At 37.5% G+C, this 27,163-nt stretch overlaps 1 long non-coding RNA gene across 1 annotated transcript in view; it reads left to right on the forward strand.

Annotated features, from left to right (window-relative positions):
* LOC309628720 overlaps positions 1-26,537 on the forward strand; it is a 407,219-nt gene extending 380,682 nt beyond the window's left edge. The window contains exons 5-8 of the long non-coding RNA XR_014244664.1: positions 2,496-2,564; positions 13,124-13,160; positions 20,464-20,542; positions 22,317-26,537. This is a non-coding gene — a long non-coding RNA (uncharacterized lncRNA). The remainder of the gene's footprint in view (positions 1-2,495; positions 2,565-13,123; positions 13,161-20,463; positions 20,543-22,316) is intronic.
* The last annotated feature ends 626 nt before the right edge of the window (positions 26,538-27,163 follow it).

The raw sequence follows: 27,163 nt of genomic DNA on the forward strand, positions 1-27,163 counted from the left end.
CAGAGACTTTAGGTATACTATATATAGTATCATGTCATCTGTAAATAGTGACAGTTTTAATTCTTCCCTTCCAATTTGGATTCCTTTTATTTCTTTTTCTTGTTTGATTGCTGTGTCTAGGACTTCCAAAACTGTGTTAAATAGAAGTGACAAGAGAGAGCATTTTTGTCTTGTTCCTGATTTTAGAGAAAAAGCTTTCAGCTTTTCACCATTGCGTATGATGTTATCTGTGGGTTTGACATATACGACCTTTATTATGTTGAGATATATTTCCTGTACACCAACTTTGATAAGAGTTTTTATCATCAATGGGTATTGAATATTGTCAAATCCTTTTTCTGTGTTTATTGAGGTGATCATGTGACTTTTATCCTTCATTTTGTTGATGTGGTGTATCATATTGATTGATTTGCAGATATTGAACTATGCTTGCATCCCTGGAATAAATCCCACTTGATCTTGGTGTATGATCTTTTTAATATATTGTTGAATTCAGTTTGCTAATATTTTGTTGAGGATTTTTGCATTTATATTCATTAGAGATATTGGCCTCTAATATTCTTCTTTTTATGAATCTTTGTCTTGTTTTGATATCAGCATAATCATGGCCTTGTAGGATGATTTTGGGAATGTATTCATCCCAATTTATTAATTTCTTCTAGCTTGCCCAATATGTTCATATATAACTGTTTGTAGTATTCTCTTATGATTTTTTGTATCTCTGTGATATTGATTATTGCAATTTCTTTGGTTTATTTTCTTATTTTGTTTATTTGTGTCCTCTCTATTTTTTCCTGGTGAACCTGGCTAAACACATCAATTCTGTTTATCTTTTCAAAAAACCAGCTCTTGGTTTCATTGATTATTTTCTGTTATTTTTTGGTCTCTATTTTACTTATTTCCTCTCTGATCTTTATTATTTTCTTCCTTCTGCTGACTTAGGATATTGTTCTTCTTTTTCTAACTCCTTTAGATGGTATGTTAGATTGTTTGTTTGAGATTTTTCTTGTTTCTTGATGTAGGCCTCTATTGTTATAAACTTCCCTCTGAGAACTGCTTTTACTCTGAACCACAGATTTTGGAAGTTGTGTTTTTACTTTCATTTGTCTTGAGGTATTTTCTGATTTCCTTTTAGATTTCATCATTGATCCATTGGTTTTCTTCAGTAGCATATTGTTTAATATCCACGTGTTTGTGTTTTCCCCATTTTTCTTCCTGAAATTGATTTCTAGTTTCATGCCTTTATGGTCAGAAAAGATGCTTAATATAATTTCTATCCTCTTAAATTTGTTGTGACTTGTTTTGTGGCCTGGAATGTGATCTACCCTGGAGAAAACTTTCTGTATGCACTTGAAAGGAATGTGTATTCTGCTGTTTTTGGATGGAATGTCCCACAGTTATCTATTAAGTCCAACTGGTCTAATATGTCATTTAAGGCCACTGTTTCCTTATTGATTTTCCTTCTGGATAATTGGTCCACTGATGTAAGTGGGGTGTTAAAGTCCCCTACTAGTATTGCATTACAGTCAACTTTTCCCTCAATTTCTCCCTTTATATCTGTTAATATTTGCTTTGTATATTTAGGTGCTCTTTCATGAGATGCATATATATTAATGAGTATTATATCCTCTTCTTGTATTTATCCTTTATCATTATATAATGCTCTTCTTTGTTATATATTTCTTCTCTTGTTACAGATTTCATTTTAAAGTTCATTTGTCTGGTGTGAGTATTGTTAGCCCAGTTTTCTTTTCATTTACATTTTCATGGAATACCTTTTTATATCACCTGACTTTCAGTTTGTGTGTGCCTTTAGCCCTCAAGTGAGTCTCTTGTAAGTAGCATATAGATGGGTCTTTTTTTTTTTTATCCAGCCACCCTATGCCTTTTGATTGGAGCATTTAGTGCACTGACTTTTTTTATTGAATTACAGTTGATGTGTAATAAGTTACAGGGTACAACATAATGATTCATAATTTTTAAAGGTTATATTCCATTTATTGTTATTATAAAATATTGGCTATATACCCCATGTTGTAAAATACTTCCTTGTAACTTATTTTATACCTAACAGTTTGCAACTCTTAATCTGCTACCCTTATATTGCCCCTCCCCCTTCCTTCTCCCCACTGGTAACTACTAACTTGTTCTCAATATCTGTGAGTCTGTTTCTTTTTGTTATATTCACTAGTTTGTTGTATTTTTTAGATTCCACATATGTGTTATCATACAGTATTTTTCTTTCTCTGTCTGACTTATTTCACTTAGCATAATGCCTTCCAAGTCCATCCATGTTGCTGCAAATGGCAAAATTTCATTTTTTTTTTACGGCTGAGTAGTATTCCATTGTATATATATATATACCACATCTTCTTTATCCATTCATTTGTTGATGGACACTTAGGTTGATTCCATATCTGAGCAATCTTAAATAGTGCTGCTATGAACATTGGGATGCATGTATTTTTCAAATTTGTGTTTTTGTTTTTTTTCAGATGTATACCCAGGAGTGGAATTGCTGGGTCATTCATATGGAGTCCATTGACATTTAAAGTGATTCATAGGTATGTACTTATTGCTATTTTCTTACTTGTTTTCTGGTTGTTTTTGTAGTTCTTCTCAGTTCCTTTTTTCTTCTTTTAGTCTCTTCCCCTGTTTGATGATTTTCTTTAGTGATACGATTGTATTGCTTTCTCTTTTGTTTTTGTGTATCTGTTGTAGGTTTTTGATTTGTGGTTACCATGGGGTTCATATATGTTGATTTATAATTATATATACTTATTTTAGACTGATAGTCATTTAAGTTCTAACATGTTCTAAAAGATCTACATTTTTTAGTCCCCCCCCCCGCATTTTGTGTTTTTGATGTCATATTTCACACCTTCATGTTTATCCCTTAACTGTTTATTCTAGTATAGTTGATTTTTTGCAATTTTTGCTTTTACTAGTGGGATTTTTTTTTTCTTTCTTATAAATTCTTATTTCTTGTAGCTTTTTCTCTTCTATTAGGGAAGAACCTTTAACATTTCTTATGGGGTCAGTTTAGTATTGATGAACTCTTTTAGTTTTTGCTTGTCTGAGGAGTTCTTTATTGTCCCTCAATTGTGAATGATAACCTTGCTGGGTAGAGTATCCCAGGTTGTAGGTTTTTCCCTTTCATCCCTTTAAGTATATCATGTCACTCCCTTCTGGCCTGCAAAGTGTTTGCAGAAAAATCAGCTGATAGCCTTATGGGGGTTCCCATGTTACTCTTTGTTTTTCTCTTGCTGCCTTTAGAATTCTCTATTTTTAATTTTTGCCATTTTTATTATTATATATCTTGGTGTGGGTCTGTTTGGGTTTATCTTGTTTTTGACTCTCTGTATTTTCTGTATCTGGATATACCTCTTTTCTTCTTCAGGCTTGGGGAGTTTTCAGCCATAATTTAATCAAATATATTTTTGGCCCCTTTCTCTCTCTCTTCTCCTTCTGAGATCCCTATCATGTGAATATTAGTATGTTTGATATTGCCTCAGAGGTCCCTTCAACTATCCTCATTAAAAACAAAACAAACTGTTTTTTCTTTTTGCTGGTCTGATTGGTTGATTTCCACTATTCTATCTTCCAGACTGCTTATGCATTTTTCTATATCACCTAGTCTGCTGTTAATTTCTTCTAGAGTACTATTCATTTCAGTTATTGTGTTTTTTAGTTCTGTTTCTTTTTTGTATTTTCTAGTTCCTTGTTAAAGTTCTCACTGTGTTCATTTATTCTTTTCCCAAGTTCAGTTAGCATTTTTATTACTACTGCTTTGAACTCTTTATTTAGTAATTATTTATCTCTGTTTCGTTAGGGGTTTTTTCAGGTTTTTTTTTCTCATTCTCTTGTTTGAAACATTCTTCTGTCTTCTCAGTTGTTTAAATTTCTTTGCCTCTATGAAATTAGGTGAAAGAGTTACCTGTCCTGGTCTTGAAGGGGTGTACTTTATGGGAGCGTCCCTATGTGGTCTGTATGTGGCCAGTGACTTTAGTGGGAGAGCAGGATCTTAAGTGAGCATGGGTCATGTCTTATCCTTGGGTGTGCTGACAGCTGCCATCTTGATGTGAGGTAGGGCTAGAGTCAGATCCAGGTGTGAACTGAGGCTTATCCTGTGCTCAGTGACAGTCACCACCTTATGAGGTGGTTGGGGCCCAAAGGGTTGGAGAAAAAGTCCTGAGGGTTGGGTCCAAGCTGGTTTCATTTCCTCTATGTATATGTGTACCCTCTTTGGGAATGGCAGCGTCTAGCCTAGTGGAAAGCAATGCTGGAGCAAGAGAGGCTGGAACAGGCATCTGGTGTGAGCTGGGTTGCAGGCTGGTGTGGTCCCAGTGAGCCAGTCAGAGCTTCAGGCAGTTTTCAATCTGCTTCCACCATGCTGTTCCTGGGAGTGAGCAAGCATGTACATACACTCTTGCATGTATGAAAAGAGTCTCACTTTCTTATAGTTGTTTTCAAACCAGCTAAATGGACTCCTTTTCCCAGTGTTGAACCCCATGGCTGTGGTGCCCAATATGTGGCTTGAACTCTTCACTCCCCAGGGAGGATCTCTGAGCCTGTGATAGCCACTCCCCACTTCCACGGATGTGGGTCTCAATCTGATTGCTTCTCTACCCTTCTTACTTGACTCCATGTGGATCTTTCTTTACAACCTTCGTTGTAGAAGAGCTTTCCTGCCAGTCTTGTTTCTAGTGAGAGTTGCTCCACATGTAGATGTATTTTTGATGTGTTTTTGGGGGAGGTGAGCTCACCATCTTTCCACTCTGCTATCTTGATCTTTCTCCTCCTTCAAGCAGTTTAGAAACATCACTTCACAATATAGGACAATATATAATGAAGCATAAATGTGTGGGATTCATTGTAAATATATGGTGAATTCTCTGCGGAAATGAGAGGAGGAACAAATCGTTATTTATTGCAAAAATAATGTTGAACAGGAAACCACCCCAAAACTTAGTAGCTCAAAACAAAAATTATTAGTTCTCAGAAATTTACAGTTTGGCTGGGTATCTTTTAATCTAGGCCAAATACATCTGCCCTTGGCTGGGCTTATACAAATGGTGGGCCAGCTGATTGAGGATGGCCTCAGCCAGAAGAACATAGCTCTATTCCATGTGTTCTCTCATCCTTTAGCTTCCTTTCTGAGCTTGTTCTAAAAGGAATTTCTCTATTTCAGCCATTGTCAAACTTTTTGATCTCAGGAACCCTTCATATTCTTAAAATTATTGAAGATCCCAAAGACCTTTGATTTAGATTGGTTATAGCTATCAATATTTACTGTATTATAAATTAAAATGGAAAAATTAAAAATCTTTATTACTACATTACAAATAACAGTAATAAACAAAAGTAATAAAAAGCAATAATAAAAATTTTAACATAAATGACATATATTTGTGAAAAATAACTATATTATTCAAAATAGAACATTGAGAAAGTGGCATTATTTTAAATTTTTCACAAATCTTTTTATTGTCTGGATTAATAGAAGTTAAACTCTCTTATCTACATCTGCAGTGAATCTATTATGATATGACTCTATGCAGATCTTTAGATGGAAGAGGGAGGAAACTGTAGACTCTCTAAAAGGGTCTTGGGGACCCCTAGGATTCCTTGGGCCATACTTGGAGAACTTCTCCATTCAAGTTCTCCATAGAATTTATCATGGCAATCTTTGGAAAAAGAGTTAAAAATGCAAAAAGAACATATAACAAATTGTGATTTTTTTCTCCCCGAACTGGCTATTCACGGTGAATGTTTAAAAAAAAAAAAAAGATTTCCTCTAATTTGTTGTAACAAGAACAAAAATAAAATCCATGATTTTTGGGCCAGTGCCCCAAATCACTTAGTCATCATGCCAAAAATGCAACAAATAAGAATTTTAATCATGGGAAAAAGTTTCAAAGGATCTGACTAAATGCCTAGGTTGAATTTGATAAAACTGTGATCTTAACTCCCATATACCATGCTTTATTGAAGGGATATTTTTTTCACCATTCAAAAAATTCCAGCCAATTTCATTGAGATTCTTCATGTTCCAGAAACTTCCTCAAAGCTGACCTTTCATTCTCTGGTGACCTGGGCATGAATTTCTCAGAAATCAAAAGCCTGACTGCTCAGTCAGATTGGGAGTGGCATTTCCTAACATTTTGATTGGAAAAGAAAATTTGAGTTCTAACAAATTCATTTCAGAAAGAATGAGCTGAAGTTTCTTTGCCTAATGCCATTTACAAAGCTCATTACAAATTCTTAAACTAATGCAGTTGATGAAGAAAGTGAATTATTAGTTCTGGTTTTAAAATTCCATTACAGTATCCATATTTTTCTGTTCCACTTCAAAAAGTAGATTCTGATATTAGTATGCAGCCCAACCCTGATTTTAATTATGGATTATAGAATAAATGAATTTAAATAACAAGTATCTTAAAATCCAATTTTAAAGCATAGAAAATTTTAAAATTATAAAAGCACACAGAAGGAAAGATAATCACATACAATCTTACACAAAAGCTACCACTGTACCAGTTGATTTTTCCCCCCAATATTATTTAATTTTTGCTGGCATCGTTAATACAAAGTTATTTTACATTAATTTTACACCTTTCCTTTTTACTTAAAATACATGATGGACTTTTTTCCCTTTCCTCTGTGATTAACCACAGAGACAGTTTAAAAAAAAAAAACAAAAAACATATAGCCTACTTACTAAGAGGAGTTCTATCTTTATATGTAAACAATGACTTGTAAAAGGCATTAAAAGTGACCTCAGAGGGAGAGAGATGAACAGTCCCTAGGAAGCCTTAGATCCTCCCAGGCAGCAATGGCTGTGCGTTTCCTTCCTATTACCCTTGAGAGGGACGTGTGGTTTGTGCAGTCCTCCGGGTTGACCCCTCCTGGGAGAATAATTCTGTCATTTCCATTAGGAAGATGATTTATTGAGGGCAGTTCCTTTTTAGGACTGGACAGGAAAATCACCCTCGCAACCTGATGATGCTTATTTCCTCTGCAAAACCCTTCAATGACGAGGTCGTAGCAATTACGTTGGCCTTAAACGGAATCACAGGCACCTCTCTAATTCCTTCTGTAATCTTATCTGGTAACACAAAGGTAACCACTGTGTCCTCGTGGTTTGGGATGGATGTAAAGCAGGGAATGTAGCTCCCAGATTTCTCACAAGAGAGCATCCAGCCCAGTAACAGATATGCCCTAAGGCCATGCTGGAGAAGCCGGATGCTGGACGGTGGGTATTACAATTGCACATGCCCTTGTAAAAGTGAATATGATTGCAGCTGGAAAATAATTTTCTATCAAGGCACATGGCAAGACATTTTGCTTCCATCTATTGATATCTCTGCCTACTCCCTTTGTTTCTCATTGAAACTCAGGGAACTCAATGGTTCAGTCCCTGTTTTTCAAAAACTGTTCCTTTAGGTACAGTTAAGGGATGCGCCTCTGCATCCCAGTAGAGGGCAGTTTCCTCAAGCCTACAGTAGTACATCATTGCTAAGCTCCCCTCACTTCTCAGGTGTGGTTGTTCACACCTTGTCCTAGAGAAAAGTAAACTTGTAGTCAGGTTACATGATTACACTGGCTACACGTCAGCTTGCATTGTGCTAAACTGGTCATTCACGCAGATACTTCCTTTAAAAAATAAACGTGAATGCAGTTGTGGTTGTGAGGAGTGAGTGCCACAGGGAGAGTAAAGAGATCTGGGTCCTGGTCTTGGATTTGTCACTAAATAGCTATGTGATGTTAAGCAAGTCACTTTAGTTCAATTCTGCATCTGCAATGAGGCATTTTGAACAGTATGACCTAAAAATTTTAGATACAAGAGAATTTTCCTATAATATTTTTAAAGCCCCAATAAAAATATATTTCAAGGCTGAGTGTTTGAAGTTAAAGAAATGGCACTATATATTAAGTAACATTAATTCAAATAGCTTAACTGATTCACAATATCAACTTTATAGATTGTCACCAGTCTATGGGAGTCAGACTAAATCATCTTTAATCTTAGGAAAATTCAACAAGGCATGACATTTGGGAGTGAGAACTGATTTCTGACCCCGCATTGGCTTCTCCCTAGCTGTCAGACTTTGGGTGAATAACCTTAACTTTCTGATTCTCAGTTTTCTCATGAGCAAGATGAGTGGGGTGGGCTAGATCAACGTTTGCCCAAAAAGGACCAGTAGTTGAATAAGTTTGGGGAAAGATAAGCAGGGGTCTCTACTGCAGCAAGTCTTGAACCCTTTCCACAGGGTCATCTAACACTTATTTACTGGGAGCCCTTTCCCAGAGTGACAGCCGGAACATTGAACAACTGGTCAGCCTGTCACTGACCCATCATGATGAATTCTGGCAGCTCTGAATCCACTCTGGAGGCCCCCAGTGGCATCTGTCAATTGTTGTTGGGTCCTGGGGAGGCCTAGAGAGAAGCTGGATTACCAGGGAGAGTGGGCCCTGGTCCAATGGCTGTTTATTAGTCTCTATGGAATTATGTCAGTATTTTCACAACTGGCATGGCACCATAGTAAGTACACACTATCACATCTGCACTGCTCTAGGGTGAAGTGGTCTCTCTAACTTTGTCTCTTAAAACATGATGTCTGGACAAGCAGCAGGAGCAGCCCCTGGGAGCTGCTTAAAGAGGCAAATTCCTGGGTTCCACTTGAGATCTGACAAATCCAAACCTGCATTTTGACACGATCCCCATGTCATCAGTGAGCACCTTACGATTTTGGAAGTGATGGTATACAAAATAGGCCTCAGTTACTTACAATGCACAGGGATTTTGGTTGGTGCCCACAAGGCAATCACCGAAGAGTGCCGGTTTTCACTGAGAAGGAAAAGATAAATAGTTTCTGCTGAATCGGAGGACTCCTTTCCCTGCTGGATGCCAGGCACTGAGAGCATGCCTATTTTTTAGTTTCCTCTGCTCTCCCTGGTGACTGTGTACCGTTGGCTGCTCCTCTGTTTCCCTGTGGTTATTATTAACCAGGCAAACACTCCTGAGTCTTTCCTTCTCATAATTAGATGGGTTCTAGGTGGGTTCTTGATGGGCTCAAGGCTCTATCTTCTCAAATTCTAAGTCTAGGAACCGACTCTCCTTAGCTGGCTTTGGGATGATGGCCAAGCCATTTAACCCTCACGGATTTTAGTCCTCTCAATGGTAAAATGGCCTCAAAGGCCTTTTCCTCTCAGGCAGGGATGGCTATGTCATTTTCAGGACACAATTGAAAGTGATAATTCAGGGTCCCTCATTCAAAAAGAAAATTTATGAAGTTCAGTTGAAAGAGTAAAATATACAGCTTTTTCCTTAAAACATATTCTGTTACTTATAAAATGAAATAGGAGTAATAGTGATAAATGTATAACAGCATAAACTTGCAAATACAAAATACAGTATTTCTGTGCCAGAATAAAATAATAATACTACATCTTTTCCATCAAATGTGATGATCTTTAAAGTTCCCTTCCCAAGCCTGCAGATAACTGCTTTGCAATGTTGCAGCCGTTTTCAAAACCAGAGGCTCTAAACTCTGACAAATCTAATAGCTCCCTGATATGTCTTATTGCAATGTCCACTTTGACTTTGTAATAATTTACTGACAAAGTTTATTGCTTGTGTACTGGAAGTTTCTGTCCCTGTGCTAGTCCAGAGAGTTAATAGCTGTGCAGATGCTGTGAGGATGAGCTCCAGGCAGGGTCAGACCAGCTGCTTTCCCACTGAGGGTCCTTCCCCCATGGGAGGCCCTCCTTTCCTCCAGGGCTGCAGCCGCTGCTGTCACTGCTGCTATTGCTGCCACTGTCAATGCCCATGTGGGTCCCGATCTTACCACGGCTGCTCCTGGAGGCCCTGAGGAGCCCAGAGCTACCCCAGGTGTGCACAATGATTAGCCAGGCCAGACGCTCCACGCTGCCTACCTCCAGCAGTGACGGGCTGAGCTCACCTCCTAAGCCCGCACATGTGCTGGCTGCCTCCCAGTGGGTTATAGCTCCTCTGATCATGTACGTGCTTCATGGTCCCAGTGGGCTCAGCTTACACAACTCAGATTCAAAGTTTGGATTATTAATAATTTCAAGAAGGCAATAGCAGTTCATTAAACCAAGTGCTGGGCCTCTTCTGAGAGTGAGACCCTGTGTAACTACACAGGTGTAACACTCATGAAGGCCATCATGCTGGAAGGTGTGATGGAAATTATGCTTCCAAATTGGATCTGTATCATTATATTTTTTAGCATCTTTATTGGAGTATAATTGCTTTACAATAGTGTGTTAGTTTCTGCTTTATAACAAAGTGAATCAGCTATACATATACATATATCCCCATATCTCCTCCCCCTTGTGTTTCCCTCCCACCTTCCCTATCCCACAGATCTCCTATCTGTAACATTATTGATTCAAATAAGCCATTCTTTATTTATTTTTTTCTTTTAGGGGGGTGCTGCACCGCATGGCACGCGAGATCTTAGTTCCCCCACCAAGGATCGAACCCGTGACCTCTTCATTGGAAGAGCAGAGTCTTAACCGCTAGGCCACCAGGGAAGTCCCGCACTCTTTATTAATGTACCAAGTTTATAACCTTTCTTATGGAGCCGTTGATATTCATAATGATGGATTCAAATGAAACATTTAAGAAATTGTTTTTGCCATTAGAAATTTATTCCAAAGGAAATATTAATAAAATTAATTAAATTTTAATTAATAAAATTAAAAATCCATGATCTGCAGAATATATTAATTTCTTGATTAAGCAGGTAGTTTTCTGTAGGAGGTTAAAGACACTTAACATATTTAAGCTCAGGCTAGTTTTCTTTGTGAATCTGGAAGTCTGAACCAGGCCTTTAATGAATAGTGAATGAATGAATAAAAGTCTTCTTGAGGAAAATGTGGAGAAAACCTAAGTTCAAGGAAGTTAGAAATTGGGTCAGATGTTCTAGAATGGTGATTTTCAAACTATATTTTGCATTGGGAATCACTTTGGGAGCTCAAGAAAAAGGCAAATACCCTGTCTCTGCTCCCCAGAGAGTTCTTATGGAACAGGTCTGGGGTGAGACCCTGGGATTTGTATATTTAATAAGGATGCCAGGTGATTCTGACTCAGGTGGTCGGTGTACCAGGAAATTCAGTGTTTTAAGTCAGCATAGGGGTTCTGGATTTTATCCCCTAACAAAACCAGACCAAGAAATTAATGGGATTGGGCAGACCATGATGGATAGGGCAAGAATTTTCCTGCCTGGCTCTGAACTAAAAGAGTATCTACCCCTTTAGTTATTTTTATCTCCAGATATTGATATTTTTATGGTCTTTCACTTTTATCTAGGAGCTTGAATTCATCTAGAAAAGGTATCTGGGAAGTGGGCTATGCTTTTGAAAGACATATGCTTAAATCGGGTAATGGTGTGAGAAAGAGGTGAAAGGAAAGAAGAATGAGGAGAAGAAAGGAGGAGAAATGAAACTCAAAGATTGGAAGAAAACATTAATTCCATTATGTATATTTATTGTATGTCTGTTTTGTTACAAGGACTATATTAGACCCTGGGGAATTATAAATTGAAAAGACCCAGTTCTTAGAAGAAGGTGCCCATGTTATTTTCCTTCCCAGCAATTCTGTCTACTCACCCCCACTCCCATCTTACTGTCCTTCTCCTTCCCCATCTTAAGAGAATCAAGATTAATGAAGGAGAGAGGAAGAAGATGAAACAAGGGCAACGAAAAATTCTGTACAAGTTGTTCTTGCCTGTTGTTGTGTCTCATCCAAGTTCAAACATTTTTGTATTTCCATTTTTATTTTGAGCTACCAGGAAAGAGGTGAATTTTTACATCTCTGCCTTCATCTGGACTCTATTTAGTTGCTACAAATTGATATTTTCTGATTTGAATAAAGCACATATAACTGTTATCATCTTATAAGTTCAAAATTTTAGTTTGAACTTCCTGTTTAGTTGATGGTTTCTAGATAGTTAAATATGTTTAATTTTCTGAGCTTTTCTTTCTGTTGAAATGATTTGTAACATGGATAACTATTTTAGTGGACTCTAGTGGCTAAAAAGAAAAAAAAGATTAAGGAATGAAGTATTGCTGTTTATATAATAGGATGACTTTTCTTGAACATTTTGAGAACTTTAGATTTCACTGAGTTTCCATTTCTGGTGAGATATCTGAACACTAATATCTGAGTTTTCAGGCAAGCCACAGCTTAACTCTATTGCCATAGTTATCTAAAATTGCTCTTTCAGCTATTTATAGTTAAAAGCTAATTTAAGAAATAATACTTGAAATAAGTTTCATTTAGTGGGTTATATATATATGCCTTTACTATAAAAAACTTTATAAAATTACCATTTGATCTAGACTAAAATTTATCGGTCAACATGGTACTCTATTTAAAGGGCTTTTAGGACAAATATTTACCATATTTGTGAAATTTCTTTATAATAAGGTACACAAGTACCTTATGAAGGATTCATCTGAGACTCCTGAATATGTGTACATATATATTTTAAGGTGGGATCCGGAGAGACTGAAATGGGTCTGTTGAACCACAAGATCTCATTGTTGGTGATGTTTATCTTCATGGCTCCAACTTCTAGCACGACACCCCAACATGTTTATTAAATAAACTTTTATGTCCCTTTGATTTAATATTGAGTATATTTTGAATTTGATACTAAAATTGGGCTAAGAGGCACTTCCAGGCCTCCCAGCAAAAGGCTAGATGTTGCCAAAGTTCTTCAGAACACTGTCGGAGTGTTAGCATTGTGTTCACAGCTCACCCAGGGTGTTTGCAGAAAGGCAAAGATATAGAGCTTTGAGGAAATTATCTGGGTAATTCATGGAAAAACAACAACAAGGAACAATGATATTGAGGAAAAGAAAGGTTAGGGCCTGAATTAATTAGTCTATATGTAATTTATTTAATTTAGTGATTATCAATTTTATTCTTAATAATTATAATAAATTATTTGTATAATCACTTAAAATGATTTTTTTACACAAGTTTTATCTATTCACAGCTAGATACAAAGACTTCAACATCACAGATCCTATCAATTTGGTTAAACCCAAGCCATATAAGTGACCTATTTATTTCTTCCTTTTTTTGCAGGCACAGAGCTAATCCCAGGGCAAAGCAATGCCATTAGGTAAGCCCTCATACTTCTCTTGTGACTTTCCTCCCTGCCCAGTTCTCCAGCCTGTTACATATGTATTTATGTACTTGGTTTGCTCCGACTAACATTTCTAGCACTTCTGCTTGCTTAGTTTCTCCTTCATATGGAGATGATGAAGGTATAAAAATACTGTCCCTGTGAAAGAACCTTATAGCTTTATGAAGCCCACACTTCAGGTAGTTTGGGCACTTATGCAAAGAACGTTGAAAATAACAAGATCAGTAGTAACTCTATATGTTTATGCTCTATACATTTCAAGATACTAGGTTCTTAACTCTGGAAGAGACATAAAGATCATATAGCCCAGTTGCCCTTTGGTAAATTAACTTTCCCTTCAGCTCCTATAATAATGTCTGATGTCTCTTAACTTATATTTGAACATCTCCGGTGTAGGAAAATGCATACTTCTCAAAGTTCTTTAGAAATGCCTTCCTTTCCATTGACTCCAACCCATTTCTCTGTTAATATATATCTATTAGTTTGTGTGTTCATGCACACGTGCGTGTGTGTGTGTGTGTATGTTGAAGGTACTATTGAGTAGTTCTAATCTTGCTTCCATGGATTAATCCTTGAAATATTTGATGACATCTATTCCATGCAACCCAAATCATCTCTCCTCTAGGCTAAATACGCTCAAATTCTCTCAACTATTCATTACATGATCCTGATATAGCTCAGGTTTCTAATTCTTTCACATACGTCACTTGAATTTATTCTCAGAGTAACATTGTAAAATAGGTAAGGATTTGTAAAACTCCACATTTACAATGAGAAAACTGAGAGGCTAGGATATTGGTTGGAAGAGAAGAGAACTGATACCCACTAGCTTTTTATATTATGGCCTCCTTGTTGCCATCTTTTTAAAAAAATAACTATTGCAAGAAAGAAACAGTTTAGACATAAATTTAGGTCACAGAAAATTACATTAAAATTTTAATTTTCAGGTGTTTTAATGTTTAATCAAGGATACAAATTTTGGAAATTCCTGAATATTAAGTTGGTAAATCATAAGATAAGAATGTGAGAGAAGCCATCCATTTTATTTACCCAACGCTCTTCAAGAAATATGTTTTGACTGGATTTTTTTGTTGCTAGAAAACTTTCTAGACTCAAGTTAAAAAATCGACATATACCATTTCCCTAAATGAAACAATCTGTCTTTGCTATATTTTTATATAGCCTTGATTTTCACTCCCTCTTTTTGGCATTAGGAGTCCTAGAGATTTTACTAATGAGCTCATAGGTTTCCAGTTATTTTTACATTAAGAATTAGAGAAAGAATACTGTTACTCTCTTTTTAAATAGAAGGTGTACTTTCTCATGGGAAAAATACTTATACCTTAGAGGTACAATTTCATTTTGTACACTCTACCTTCTAAATGTTACTTTTCATGCTGTAATGAATTCAAGAGGAAACTCTACCCTTTCCTCTAAATGACTCATGATGTAATGCTTTTACAGATTAAAAGCACAATTTGACTAATGGACCTCATTCTTACTTGTAAGGTTTTATACATTTCATCATGTTCACCCTATTGGACACACCACAGACTACATAACTTATACATTCTAAAAATAGAACATATGAAAATTGTTGATTCAAGAATCAGAGGTCTCATTCTGATTGAGTGCTTTAGTTTGGAATTTAACCACTAATAATGCTAAATTATAATGTCATGTAGGTACTTTTATGGATGGGTCGAGTGTAAAAACTAAAACCATTAATAGCATTATGGGATTGTTTAAAGTAAAAATTATCACCATGAACTGTTAGATTAGAACAGTAACCAAGTGTTACATATAAGCAAAAATAAGTCCACTTGTAGTAATGTCTATTTTCTGATATATTGAATATTTTGATTTTTAAATAGCTGGTGATCCATATTTGTTTTTGAAAATAAAGAAGTTTGTTTAGATAGCTGATCATATATTTTTAATTAATTGAGCCTTAAAGATCCTAAATAATAAAGTAAATAAAATGAAGGATAATAGGTAAGTAAATAAGGATGGGAAGAAGGAGGGAAGACACACAGGAGTTTTAGGGGAAAATGGTGTCATAGGAACACATTATGATTAGAATAAAGGTACTTAATAACATCAATTTTTTAAACCTAATAATTACCCATGCCTTTAGGAGAATCAAAAAAGCAAGTAAACACTGGAATAATATTAACTAAGGTATTAATGTCCTCATTCCCGTATAGTTAATTTAGTTTTTTATAGTAGCATATTCTACTTTTTTTTTTGTCTGCAGCATGTGGGATCTCAGTCCCCAACCAGGGATCGGACCCATGCCCCCTGCATTGGAAGCCCAAAGTCTTAACGACTGGACTACCAGGGAAGTCCCTAGCATATTCTACTTTTGTATTCACCTGTCAAACATATTTTTTAATAGACATAAAATATGTCAAGTTTAGGAATTTCAGATGCTTGTTCCATTTTACTTAAAGGAATTGCTTCAGTTGGGATATATGAGGTTCTGGTACCAGTGAACCATTTGAGCAGAGATGTCAGGTAGACCTTTGGTTATGGGGAAGGCAAAGGAAGAAGCCTCAGCTGGTGGTAGTCACGGAATAAGATGAAATTGCCTTAAACAGCAAAAAATACAGTCACATACAATCTCAAAGGGCTTTTATAGAAATGACAATTCATACTGTATTTACACATTCATTGGAAAAACCCTGCAGATTTACATCTTTTTGCCAAGCCTCCAGAGTTTAAGAGGAGCCAAATCTATAGCTGTAATAATTTCACTCTGTACTGATGATAATTATGGGCTTCTTATCTTTCACATTCCCCTTCTCCTCTCTCTCTTCTCTCCTCCTACCCAATTTACTGAGAATTTTATTTAGAGAATTTGTTTTTCTAATGGTTGTAACTAGCATAATTCACCTCCATAAACAGGCAGCAGTGAAGGAATGAGAATAATATCCAGTTAATAAAATGCATCACTAATGGTTTTTTGTCCCAGAATTTTCCTAGTCATGACTAATATTAAGCAGTTGCCTTTCATACTGGGTGAAAATTTTTATATCAGGATTGTGAGCTAGGATGACCAAATGTTCTTGTACCAGGAGACTAGTAGTTAGGGATGTTCCTGCTTCCCTTGAGAACATTTGGAAAATGATTTCTATTTATCAGAAAGGATTTGGAAATTTCTGTGATAAGATGATAAATTCAGAATATTAATTGCTTATTAGTAGACTATTCCCATTTGAAACAATAGAAAACTCCAGGAAACCTGATTAAGAAAAGGGAAAACCCCACCTGTCCCCTCCCTCTTTATAGATCCTTGGGAAGGGTGTGGACAGGAAGAGGAATGATATGTATTCGCCGTATTCATTAGAATGGAATATAAAACTGAACACAGTATTTGCATCTGAGCATGAGCGACAATGATTCCATTATGTACTGACCTTTAGAGGAAGGGGTCAGGGAGGTTTGAATAGTCAGTATTTGGGCTGTAAGACAAACCATTCCAGGACACAGGCTTTCAGTACGTGATGAGGCTTATCCCAGAGATCCATAGCAGCAAAAACAGTACAGAATGAAAAGGAAGTCAAGCCAGGGATCTGACAAGAGAAAATGGTGCCTACATAAAAGAAAATAGATTGCTAAGAAGCCAGCCAAGATGCTGTCATAACATTGCAAGGATCTCATTTCCACCTGTGCCCCTTGCAATATTGTTTTGTTATGTACCAAGTGATGCAAATCAACAAACATGGAAGGTGGTCCTCTGCTTCAATTATTTTATAACCTAAGATACTTATAAAATTATTTCCTGTCAACCGAAAGCACTTTGGAATATTTAGCTACCAGGCTACATTGTACAGTACACAGTGTTTAAATCAGCAGATCAACATGGTAGTCTGAGAATTGTCATTTATTAACTTTGAGCAAGTTACTTCATCTTTCTTTGCCTGATTCTTATTTGAAAAATGAAGATAATTATTGAGATAATGGACAAGAAAGCACTTTGTGAACTCAAAAGTTTTACATGATATTACCAATCTTTTGGACAAAAAAGCTAAAAAAACCTATTGTCATAGAATTGAGTTTGCTTTTCCAGTGAGGGGGAAATGGAAAAACTGTTGGCTCAAGCAGAAGTGGGAAGATCATTTGGGGAGTTCAGAGGCTTTTGTCCAGGGTGAAAATGGTGTAGGGGTTGTCATTAAACATTTACAGATTCACACCTGCAGAAATATATTTTTTAAAACAACTTTTCTATACCCAAGCCTAACTATAACAGCTTCCTTGCCACTGTCAAGGAAAACTCGATTTTCCAATTTAAGTTGAAATAATTACTGTGCCTTTACATTTATCAATTTAGTATTTAAATTTTGTCAGTTCAAGATTTTCTCTTTCCCATTTACCTTCTTATCCTTTGGATGTAATTTGAGTCCCAGAATGGGCATATGTACCATCTTGGCTTTCAGGACATCTGCTTCTACTATTGACTTACAAAACCTATTCAGTGCTTCAAGTAACTTTGTTTCAGACTATATCTGTCCAGGATTGTATAAAGAAAGCCCTCCCTGTTACTTCAGTTATTCAGGGAAGAATATGGTAAAAGAAATGAAAAAGTACAATGACAAATAATTAAACATAGTTATTATGCCTCAGAGGGAAGACAATTCACTCTTTTTCAGGGTCCATCAAATTACTGTGCCAATAAAGACACAGACCTACTAGAGAATGGACTTGAGGACACGGGGAGGGGGAAGGGTAAGCTGGGACGAAGTGAGAGAGTGACATGTACATATATACACTACCAAATGTAAAGTAGATAGCTAGTGGGAAGCAGCCGCATAGCACAGGGAGATCAGCTCGGTGCTTTGTGACCACCTAGAGGTGTGGGATAGGGAGGGTGGGAGGGAGGGAGATGCAGGAGGGAAGAGATATGGGGATATATGTATATGTATAGCTGATTCACTTTGTTATAAAGCAGAAACTAACACACCATCGTAAAGCAATTATACTCCAAGAAAGATGTTTAAAAAAAAATTACTGTGCTAAGGTCACAGTGATGCCTGATGTCTAGAGCCTCTAGCAGTTAATTCTTTGAGATGGACTTAACTTGGAGGGGATAGCTTCACAGGAGAGGTCTGTGGAAGGAGAATAGCCTTTAGCAGCGCCATGATTGCCCTTAGAGATGGTGGAATGGAGCAGTGATTAGTGGTTAGTAATTACCTCTCCCTGGTAGAGACAGCAGGGATAGTAGAGAAGAGGTGATAATTAAAGGATGCAACAAGTGGTGGTAGCAGTAGGGAGAACTTGTTCCATTAATGCCAGAGCATCAGGAAGATCCCCTGAGTGTTCTGAAAGACCCAAGTCAAGGAAAGCTTGATGGGTGAGAAATATTTAATGTAATGCTATTGCTGTGTGTTTCCTCCATTCAGACAAGGCAGTGGTTCTCAGCTGGGGCTGATTCTTCCCTCTAGGGGACACTTGGCAATGAAGGAGACATTTTTGGTTGTCAAAACTGGGAGAGAATGTGCGGTACTGCACCTAGTAGACAGAGGCCAGGGATACTGCTAAACATCGTATCATGCACAGGGCAGTCCCTCACAACAGAGTCATCCAACTTAAAATGTCAATAGTGCCAAGGCTGAGAAACCTTGACCCAGGGAAAGATATTTTCAAGGGCTAAGATTCTGCTGATCTACATAGTGGGGTGGTAGGAATTTGAAATACAAATAACTTTTTTGGACAGTGTTAGGCAGGAAAGTACCTACTGTAACTATTCAACACAAACTCAAGTGCTTAATTCAGACTATGCCTACTTAATGTTTTTAAAATGAGTAAGGAAAAATAGCAATCAGTGATTAGAATGTTCTTTATGAGTTCCAAAAAAATCAGAATCGTTCAGGTCTACATATTTCCCAATTTTGGCTGCTTCTCAAAATTACCAGTGGGGGTTTATGAGTATTTCAGAAATTCTGATTCAGTAGTATGAGTGTGGAGCCAAACATTTATATTTTTTGAAAGATTTAGATGAGATTCTGTTGCTCACTCAGGGTTGAAAAACACTGTCTCACAGTCACATTAAGAAAGCTAAACTGACTTAAATAACATTCTCACTCTTCTCTGCTTGCAAATCTGATGGTTTAGTAGCTTTAGTTGGGGAGAGAGGGTCATGGATATGTAGAAACATATACCACTCCACCTTCATTCTATGTCTTATCCATAGCCTAAGTTTAAAGAGCTATAATAGTTTTGGGATATATAGATAGATGTGCCTACAAAATCTTTTCTCTTTCTTGCTTTTTATAATGAATTCTCCCAGCAAAAATGTGTGGCCCATGAAGGCTTGATGAGATATTCAGGCAATCTACGTTACTACTCTTAAAAAAAGTTATCCCTTGTGTTTCTCCCTTTGCCCTCTTGACCTCCGTGTGACTTTCCCACCGCTCCACCCTCACCCCCAACCACATTTGAATAAAGTTACTGATGAGGAAACAGGGTACAGAGATTAAGCTCTCCAGGTTACACAGGAAATCAGGGAGCCGATTGGGATCGCATTTCCAGCAACCAATCCAGAAATCCCACCTAAATAGTTTATCTGAAGTTCTGGAAGGGCAATCCTTGCCAAAGCAGGTTTCAGATGAAAGAAAGTACAAGCTGGTTTGCCCATTTGAAGAAAATACACACAGAGACACACATCCACACACATGCAAGGATTTAACTTTTAATTTTGATCCTCTACATTGTTTATCTCTTGATTTCAATAGTTCAGTGTTCAAAACAATATCCACCGGATTCAAATGAGCACAATATAAACTGTTAAACTTAAATTGTATCTTTTCCTAAGACTGTTCTAAAGAAGGTGCTTTTTTTTTTCCTTTTTCTTGTTTTTCCTGCTTCAAACAGGAGGTGCATTCTCCTTATTTTCCTGTCTTCAGGAAAGTCAGATTCCCTAGTGTTATCAGTATCTAGGAATTATAGAGGGACATCTTCAATTCTTTGAAAAAAAAAAAAGCAATATTATTTTAGATTTTGCCATTGAATCCACTGCAAGCACAGCTCAAATCATTTCTAGCCCTCTTCATTTGCATGGAAGAAATGACTAAGAGTGATTAATGAGAGCTCTTTGAGAACTTTTGATGACAAGTTTATTGGGAACTGTGAATATGGAAACTGCTATCATTTCTGTCTCTAAAAATCATTGCCACGAAATGAGTGAAAAACATTATTAAGCCCAGAAAGCCTTTGCTTTTACACCAAACAGTGAAAATGGAATAAAAAGGCAAATCAATATAAACATTATGTGTTCCAGATGAGTTTTACCACATGACAACAGAAGAGTGAGACAGCGTTCTGAGAACTAAGTGACAGAGACTGAAGGAATGTAAACTGTAAGCCTTTTATGTTATTATCTTTAAAAAGTGTCACATTTTCTCTTGTGACTCTGGAAAAATGGTAGCTGATAAATATAATTTATTGTCCAATGCCAAAGGCAGATGTAATTGTCAAGATACTTCTCTTTTGCTCTTTACTCTGGGACTTATGAGCAAGAAGGATAATCTTATGGGTAAAGAATTGCTTATTCACTCTGAAGGTCTATAAATGGGTACAATCTAAATTTTTGTCACTCGTTATAAAATTTCAGTCAGGTTTGAAAATGCAGGAAAGGTAGACTACCTAGAACAGGGGTCCCTATTATCCAGTACTGTAGTTTATTGCTTTATTTGTCAATAGAGAACTCAGGAAGCCACAGTTCTGAGGTACTCTCTGGAGTTATTAGGTAGAGGTAGCTCTGAGCTACCAACCTAGAGTAGAGAATTCTCAAACCTGGCAACGTTCCTGGAGACAATGTGGCCAAGCAATTAGGAAGTTTCTAAAAAGAGAGGAGGACCTTTGGTATGTCCAGATATTGGGAGCACATTTCAGAGCTTCTGGACAGGATGTTCCACTTTTGAATGACTTATGCAAGGCCTGTGTTCTGATTCATCTTAGCGTGCTGTGTTTGAGAGTCCTCGTGTTGAGAGCACTGTGGCAGCTTTCTTTGTACTTGTGCTTAAGTGGAAAGGATAGAGGTTATCCCAGAGGCCAGAAAACAGTAATGCATCTCCAGATAGCCTGATGGCATTGTAGTTCCAGAACTGCAGAACAGAGCCCAGAGCAGGCTACTGAGACTCTGAAGTGTAACTTTAGCTTGGTTAAATTCTTGGTGGAGAATATGGCATAAGAAAAAGGGTTATGGTCATATAACAATGATTATCTTTGGTTTCAAAACATTTACTTACGAAATGATCTTCAGGGGCATGTAATCACTGTGAAATTATAGTGTAACTCTCCAATCAAACTGTATATGATCATTAAAGCAAAGAAAGGAGTAAAGTCAGTTCAGTTGAGATCTGTGAGCCAAGCTTGTAGAGAAAGACTGGATTCTTGTAGTAGCTTACCTTCCACTAACTCCATGTTGCCAGTCAAATCACTAAACTTCCATGTGCCCCACATTCTTCAGCTGCAAAATAACTAGCATACCTGGCTCAGAAGACCTTTGTAGGGAAAGACTAAGAAAGTGTTTTTTTAAAAAATTAAAAAGAACAAGTTGTTATAAAAATGTATAAAATTATTTAGGGGTTGTTTCTGGCCTACAAATGAAGGTATCTTGTTTTCATTGGGATGAAAGGGGATTTTTATATTACATGATTTTATAAATCCATCGTATGTTATATAATGCATTACATGTTAAATGTTTTATAATAACAGCAGCTGTAATTATTTGTGAGTTTTATAATACTGTGTCAGATACTGTGACAGTAATTTATGTGTATTATCTCATTTACTCCTAAAAACAATGGCAAGGCAATCTGCTGAGGAGATATTATGATCTCTAGTTTTAGAGATGGGACAACTGGGGTTTGGAGAGTTTGGAATAGTTGGTCATCTAGTTAGAAAGTGGTGGATGCATGATTCAAATCCACTTCTCTTTGATTCCAGATCCTATGCTCTTGGCCACTGTTATGGCTGAATTGTGTCCTTCCCAAATTCATATGTTGAAATCCTAACTTCTGGTACCTCAGAATGTAATGGTATTTGGAAATAAGGTCTTTAAAGAAGTAATTAAGTTTAAATGAGGTCATTAGGGTGGGGCCTAGTCCAATATGATTGGTGTCCTTATAGGTAGCAGAAATTTGGACACAGACACACACTGAAGTAAGACTATGTGAAGACACAGGAAGAAGACAGTTATCTACCAGCCAAGAGAGAGGCCTCAGAAGAAACCAACCCTGTCAACACCTTGATCTTGGACTTCCAGCCTCCAGAATTGTGAGACAATAAATTTCTATTGTTTAAGTCACCCAGTCTATGGTATCTTTTATGGCAGCCTTAGCAAACTAATGCAATCACCATTATATCTTGTCAGCTCACCATTATATCTTGAATATCAGGAAAGATATTCAGCCTAACAAACCCTTAGCTAATCGGAGAAAATCATCAAGTCAGAGGCAAATAATTTCAGCTTGTTTCTATCTCTACCTTATGTCATCTAAACATAGAAATTTCTCATCTTTTCTGTGGTGGATTACCTTACTATTTAGCAAATATTCACTCTCCTCATCTCCATGGAGGAATATACCTCCCTGCCCCACTTCTGTTTACTTGGTCATGGTACTTACCTTAGTCAATTAGATGTTGAATTGAGGTGAGGTCGAGACATTGAATTGAACAGAGGCTTGAAATGTTTTTGCACACTAACCTTGCCTTTCTTGCCTCTGAAATTTGGACCCCAGAAAAAAAAAATGTTGAGCAGACTTGAACCTATCCTGCAACTTGGATCAGGAGTCCAGCCTGGCTCAGTCAAACTGTAGCTGACACTCAGTTCTGTGAGAATAAATAATTGTTGTTCTAAGCTATGGATAGTCGAAGTGGATGTTTTCTGTGCAGCATTATTGAAGCAGTAATGATGTACCTGTTATCATTTTATCACGTGGTATCTACTAGCACACTATGTGTGGGTCTTATTGTGTAATGAAAGTCTCCATGCGTTTTCCTGTTTGATTTGGGAAAAATCATGCCAGCCATCCTCTGAATATTTCCCACATTCTGAAGTTCAAGTCTAGAGAGGCATTCCATTCAGTTTAAATGATTTCTGGTCTTCTGGAACCTCCTTGTAAAGGGAAATTTGGGCAGAGGTGTAACTTCCGAAGACCAAATCAGCAAACCTTATTGTTATTAATTGTTAAGCAGCTGGAACAGGATAGAATCTGTAGAGAAAAAAGACATTGAGAAGGGAGGAAAATATACAGTGGGATGCCCAGTATAAAGAAATAAGCAATGTCAAAGGCAAACTTCATGCTCTTTGATTTTGTCAAGGATCGACCCTGGTCCCATTGTAGAGTAGCCTGAATTAGGTATTACCCAATATCCAACAACAGTAGAATGAATAAATAAACTGTGGTATATTTATACAATGGAATAATTTATAGCACTTGTTATGGATTTAATTGTGTTCTCCTCCAAATTCACATGTTGGAGTCCTAATCCTCAGAACCTTAGAATGTGACCTTATTTGGAAATCAGGTCATTGCAGATACAATTATTTAAGATGAAGTCACACTGAAGTAGGTTCGGTCTCTAATCCAATATGACTGGTGACCTTATAAAAAGAATGCCTTGTGAAGAGAGAGAGATACAAACAGGGAGAATGCCATACGAACATGAAGGCAGAGAACAAAATGATACACCTACAAGACCTGAAGTGCCAAAGATTGCCGGCAAACCACCAGAAGCTGAGAGACGAGCATGGAACAGGAACAGATTTTCCTTTACAAGGAATTAGCCCTGCTGACACCTCGATCTTGGATATCTAGCTTCCAAAATTGTGAGACAACAAACTTCTGTTAAGCAACCTAGTTTGTGGTTACAGCAGCCGTAGGAAACTAATAGAGCAATGAAATGGACATACTTTTCTTCCATGCAACAATATGGATGATTCTACTGACTATATTTTTGAGTGGATGAAGCTGGATGCTACAGAGTGTGTAATATGAATGCCAATTTATATAAATTTCAAACACAAGGAAAATTAACTCCTAGCGGTTACCTTTCAGGTTAGGGGACTAATATATAGACTAGAGTATATATAGACTTTCTGGGTATTGCTGTATTCTATTTCTTGACTGTGCAGTGGGTACATAGGTGTGTTTTTCGTTCACTTTGAAATAATTTATTGTGCTGTACTCATGAATTGCTATGTTTTTCAGGCATGTTGCATGTCAATACAAATGAAAATTTAAAGGATATCCATGGGGAGACATAGAGGGGGAAGAGACTGAAGCTAGAAGATTTAGAAGCTGTATTTGACTTTGTAAGTAAGTGCATGAGAAGGGGACATGGGATGACACCTAGGGCACAGCAGAGGGTTTGGCTCAGACAGGAGGAAAGACACTTCTGTGCTTGCTGAGAAGGTTCCAGGTGCAATATAACAGAAGCGGAGTTTGTGAAGTTTCCACTTTATCAGAGTTCTCTTCTTTCCTTTGTCTCCAGTAAAAATTGAATTTAGTATTCCCAAAATATTTTTTGGCAAGTCTCTTTACATTTTCTAAAGTTCATTTAAAACACCATCCGTTTCTCTGGCAAAGCCGGGGAGCGCTTGTGTCCACATGACATGACTCCTGTTGCTATGGTAATTGAATGTTTACTAGAGAAAATATTACCAGTTAATAATAGCCTGGATGGAAATAATAGCTACTGCTAAGCTCTTCAGAGTTACACACCATCAATTTCCAATTTGCTGAAATAGGTGCAATTTGCTTTTTGAGTTTCAAAGTATTAATTTTTCCAGGCCTTCATGATCCTTCCCCCACACCATGCACCACAGACCCACACCCACACATCCATATGCTTCTAAAGAATGTTCTGTTTGTCCAAAATGATGATTGAGGGAAGCTGTTATGTTGGAGCCTCATCATAATCTCAACAGTAGGAATAATGAATAAATGAGAAGTTTACTATTTATTGGCTTTGGTTAATAGTGAAATCACAGAGGGAATAATCACAGAAAGAGAGTATAATTCATACTATTTCTTATACTCAATCTTTTCCAGAATCTCATTCCCAAAGAGTAAACCAACAAACAGATGTGTTGAATTACTGTGTCAAAAATCATGCTTGTATACAGCAGAAACTAACACAACATTGTAAAGCAATTATACTCCAATAAAGATGTTAAAAAAAAATCAGCGTTGTGCATAACAAAAATGACTTTTAAGGTATTCAGCCCACCCTCTCCATGAGTCTGGGCTTTTTATTCATCTGTTCCTTTCTTGATAGACTGCTTCTTTCTATTATTCATTAATACAGCAAATGTGTATTGAGCTAGTCACAAACCTGGTTCCCAGGTATGCAGACCCTGCCCCTGCCGTCAGAGGAGCTTTCGAGATAGGGGATGCAATGTTTTGATGAAGTCACTCCTCCCACCACCAGCTTTCCCAGTGGATGCCAACAGAGGTGCAGCTGGAAGAACACAGCTCATGCCTCAAGTTCCATGTCCTCCCACAATTAGACAACTTTCACCCACATGGTGGAAGCTGTGTGAAAGCACAGGGTGGGGGCTGTAGTCTAGTGCCTGGGCTTGTGGGAGGGAAAATGCCACCTCCAAAAGTCAAGAAAACAAACAGCACCTCTGAGAGTCCAAGCTTATGCTTCCAGAAAAAATCCTTGAGAAACATTTAGCTACCATGATGACCAGCTCTATCACATTTCCACCGGACCTGTGAGGGTAGGAGAAAGGGTGAGTGGACCAATTTGACACTTTGTGGACATGCAATAAAAGGCCAGGTCATCTTTGGAGATGGGCTCTTTTCCTCTAAGCCAGTGGTTCTAACACTTAATAGACAAGAGAATTACAGGGTGGGAAAGAGAAGGGTTAAGAAATGAAGACATGCAGATTGCGAAGCTCCACCCCTAGACTGTGATTCAGTATTTCCAAGGGTGGAGCTCAGGAATATGCATTTAAACTAGTTCTCCTGCTTGTTTTGATGATGGTGGTCCCCAGGCCACACACCTGTGAAAGAAGGCACAGGTTGGCACTTTAGTTAAAACATTCTTAATGGTGGAGGGCACGTGAAATGGGGCAAACAGATGCAAGAGAGATTAGTTAGAAGGATAATGTTCCAGGTGATAGATAATAAGTCTGAGTAGCAGCTGGGGTTTGGAGAGGAAAGATGGGTGAAACTTCGAGAAAGATTAGGTCAGGAGGTAGAACAGTTAGAAGCCTGGCTATCCACATTGCCCAGGGAGAGAAGTCACAGCACAAGGACCCAGGCTTTCTATTTACTTGTGTGAGTCTGTATGGACTGCCTTTCACCCCAGCATTTATCCAGATTCTTAGACAGAGAAGGTTAAAGTGAATGAAAGCAAAGTGCTGTACATCTGAGCCTGTGGGAGATACATACCAGATAATACTGCATTGCAGACTCTTAATGATGGTAACACATGTAGAGATGGAGAGATTTTTAAATTTTATTTTTGTTTGTGTGTTTTCCTATATGAGCATGGTGAGAGGTTACGCCTGGAACCAATGTTTGGAAGGATCAAGGGGGACAGGGTAGAGGCCAAAAGGTGGGAGACACCCTGACAATTAATATGCAATTGTTGAGGAGTTTCTGAAGTAGACACACTGATTTGACACTACCTACTCCAGAGGAGTGTGACCTAAAAATAACTTGGATTATAATTCTGCTGCTGTTTAATATTTCCTTGAGTACTACCCCTGCTGGCTAGAGCAAAGACAATGACAGAAGTTCTTCAGTGGTGGCTCCAGAGCAAGGCATAACGGAGAGGACAGGTAGCCAAAAGGATAGTCAGTACACCTAGAAATCGTGCATTTGGCAAGGTCAAAATGCAGGATGTGATGATGGGGACTCAGTTACTCTAAAGTAGGAAAACCACAGTCTGGAAGTCTTTGCATCAGAAACCCTGCGCCATAAGTTCCTGTTTCCTTCATCAGAGCCTTATTCTCTATC

Source organism: Balaenoptera borealis (assembly GCF_965194805.1).
Source record: "Balaenoptera borealis genome assembly, chromosome: 5".
NCBI classification, from domain to species: Eukaryota; Metazoa; Chordata; class Mammalia; order Artiodactyla; family Balaenopteridae; genus Balaenoptera; species Balaenoptera borealis.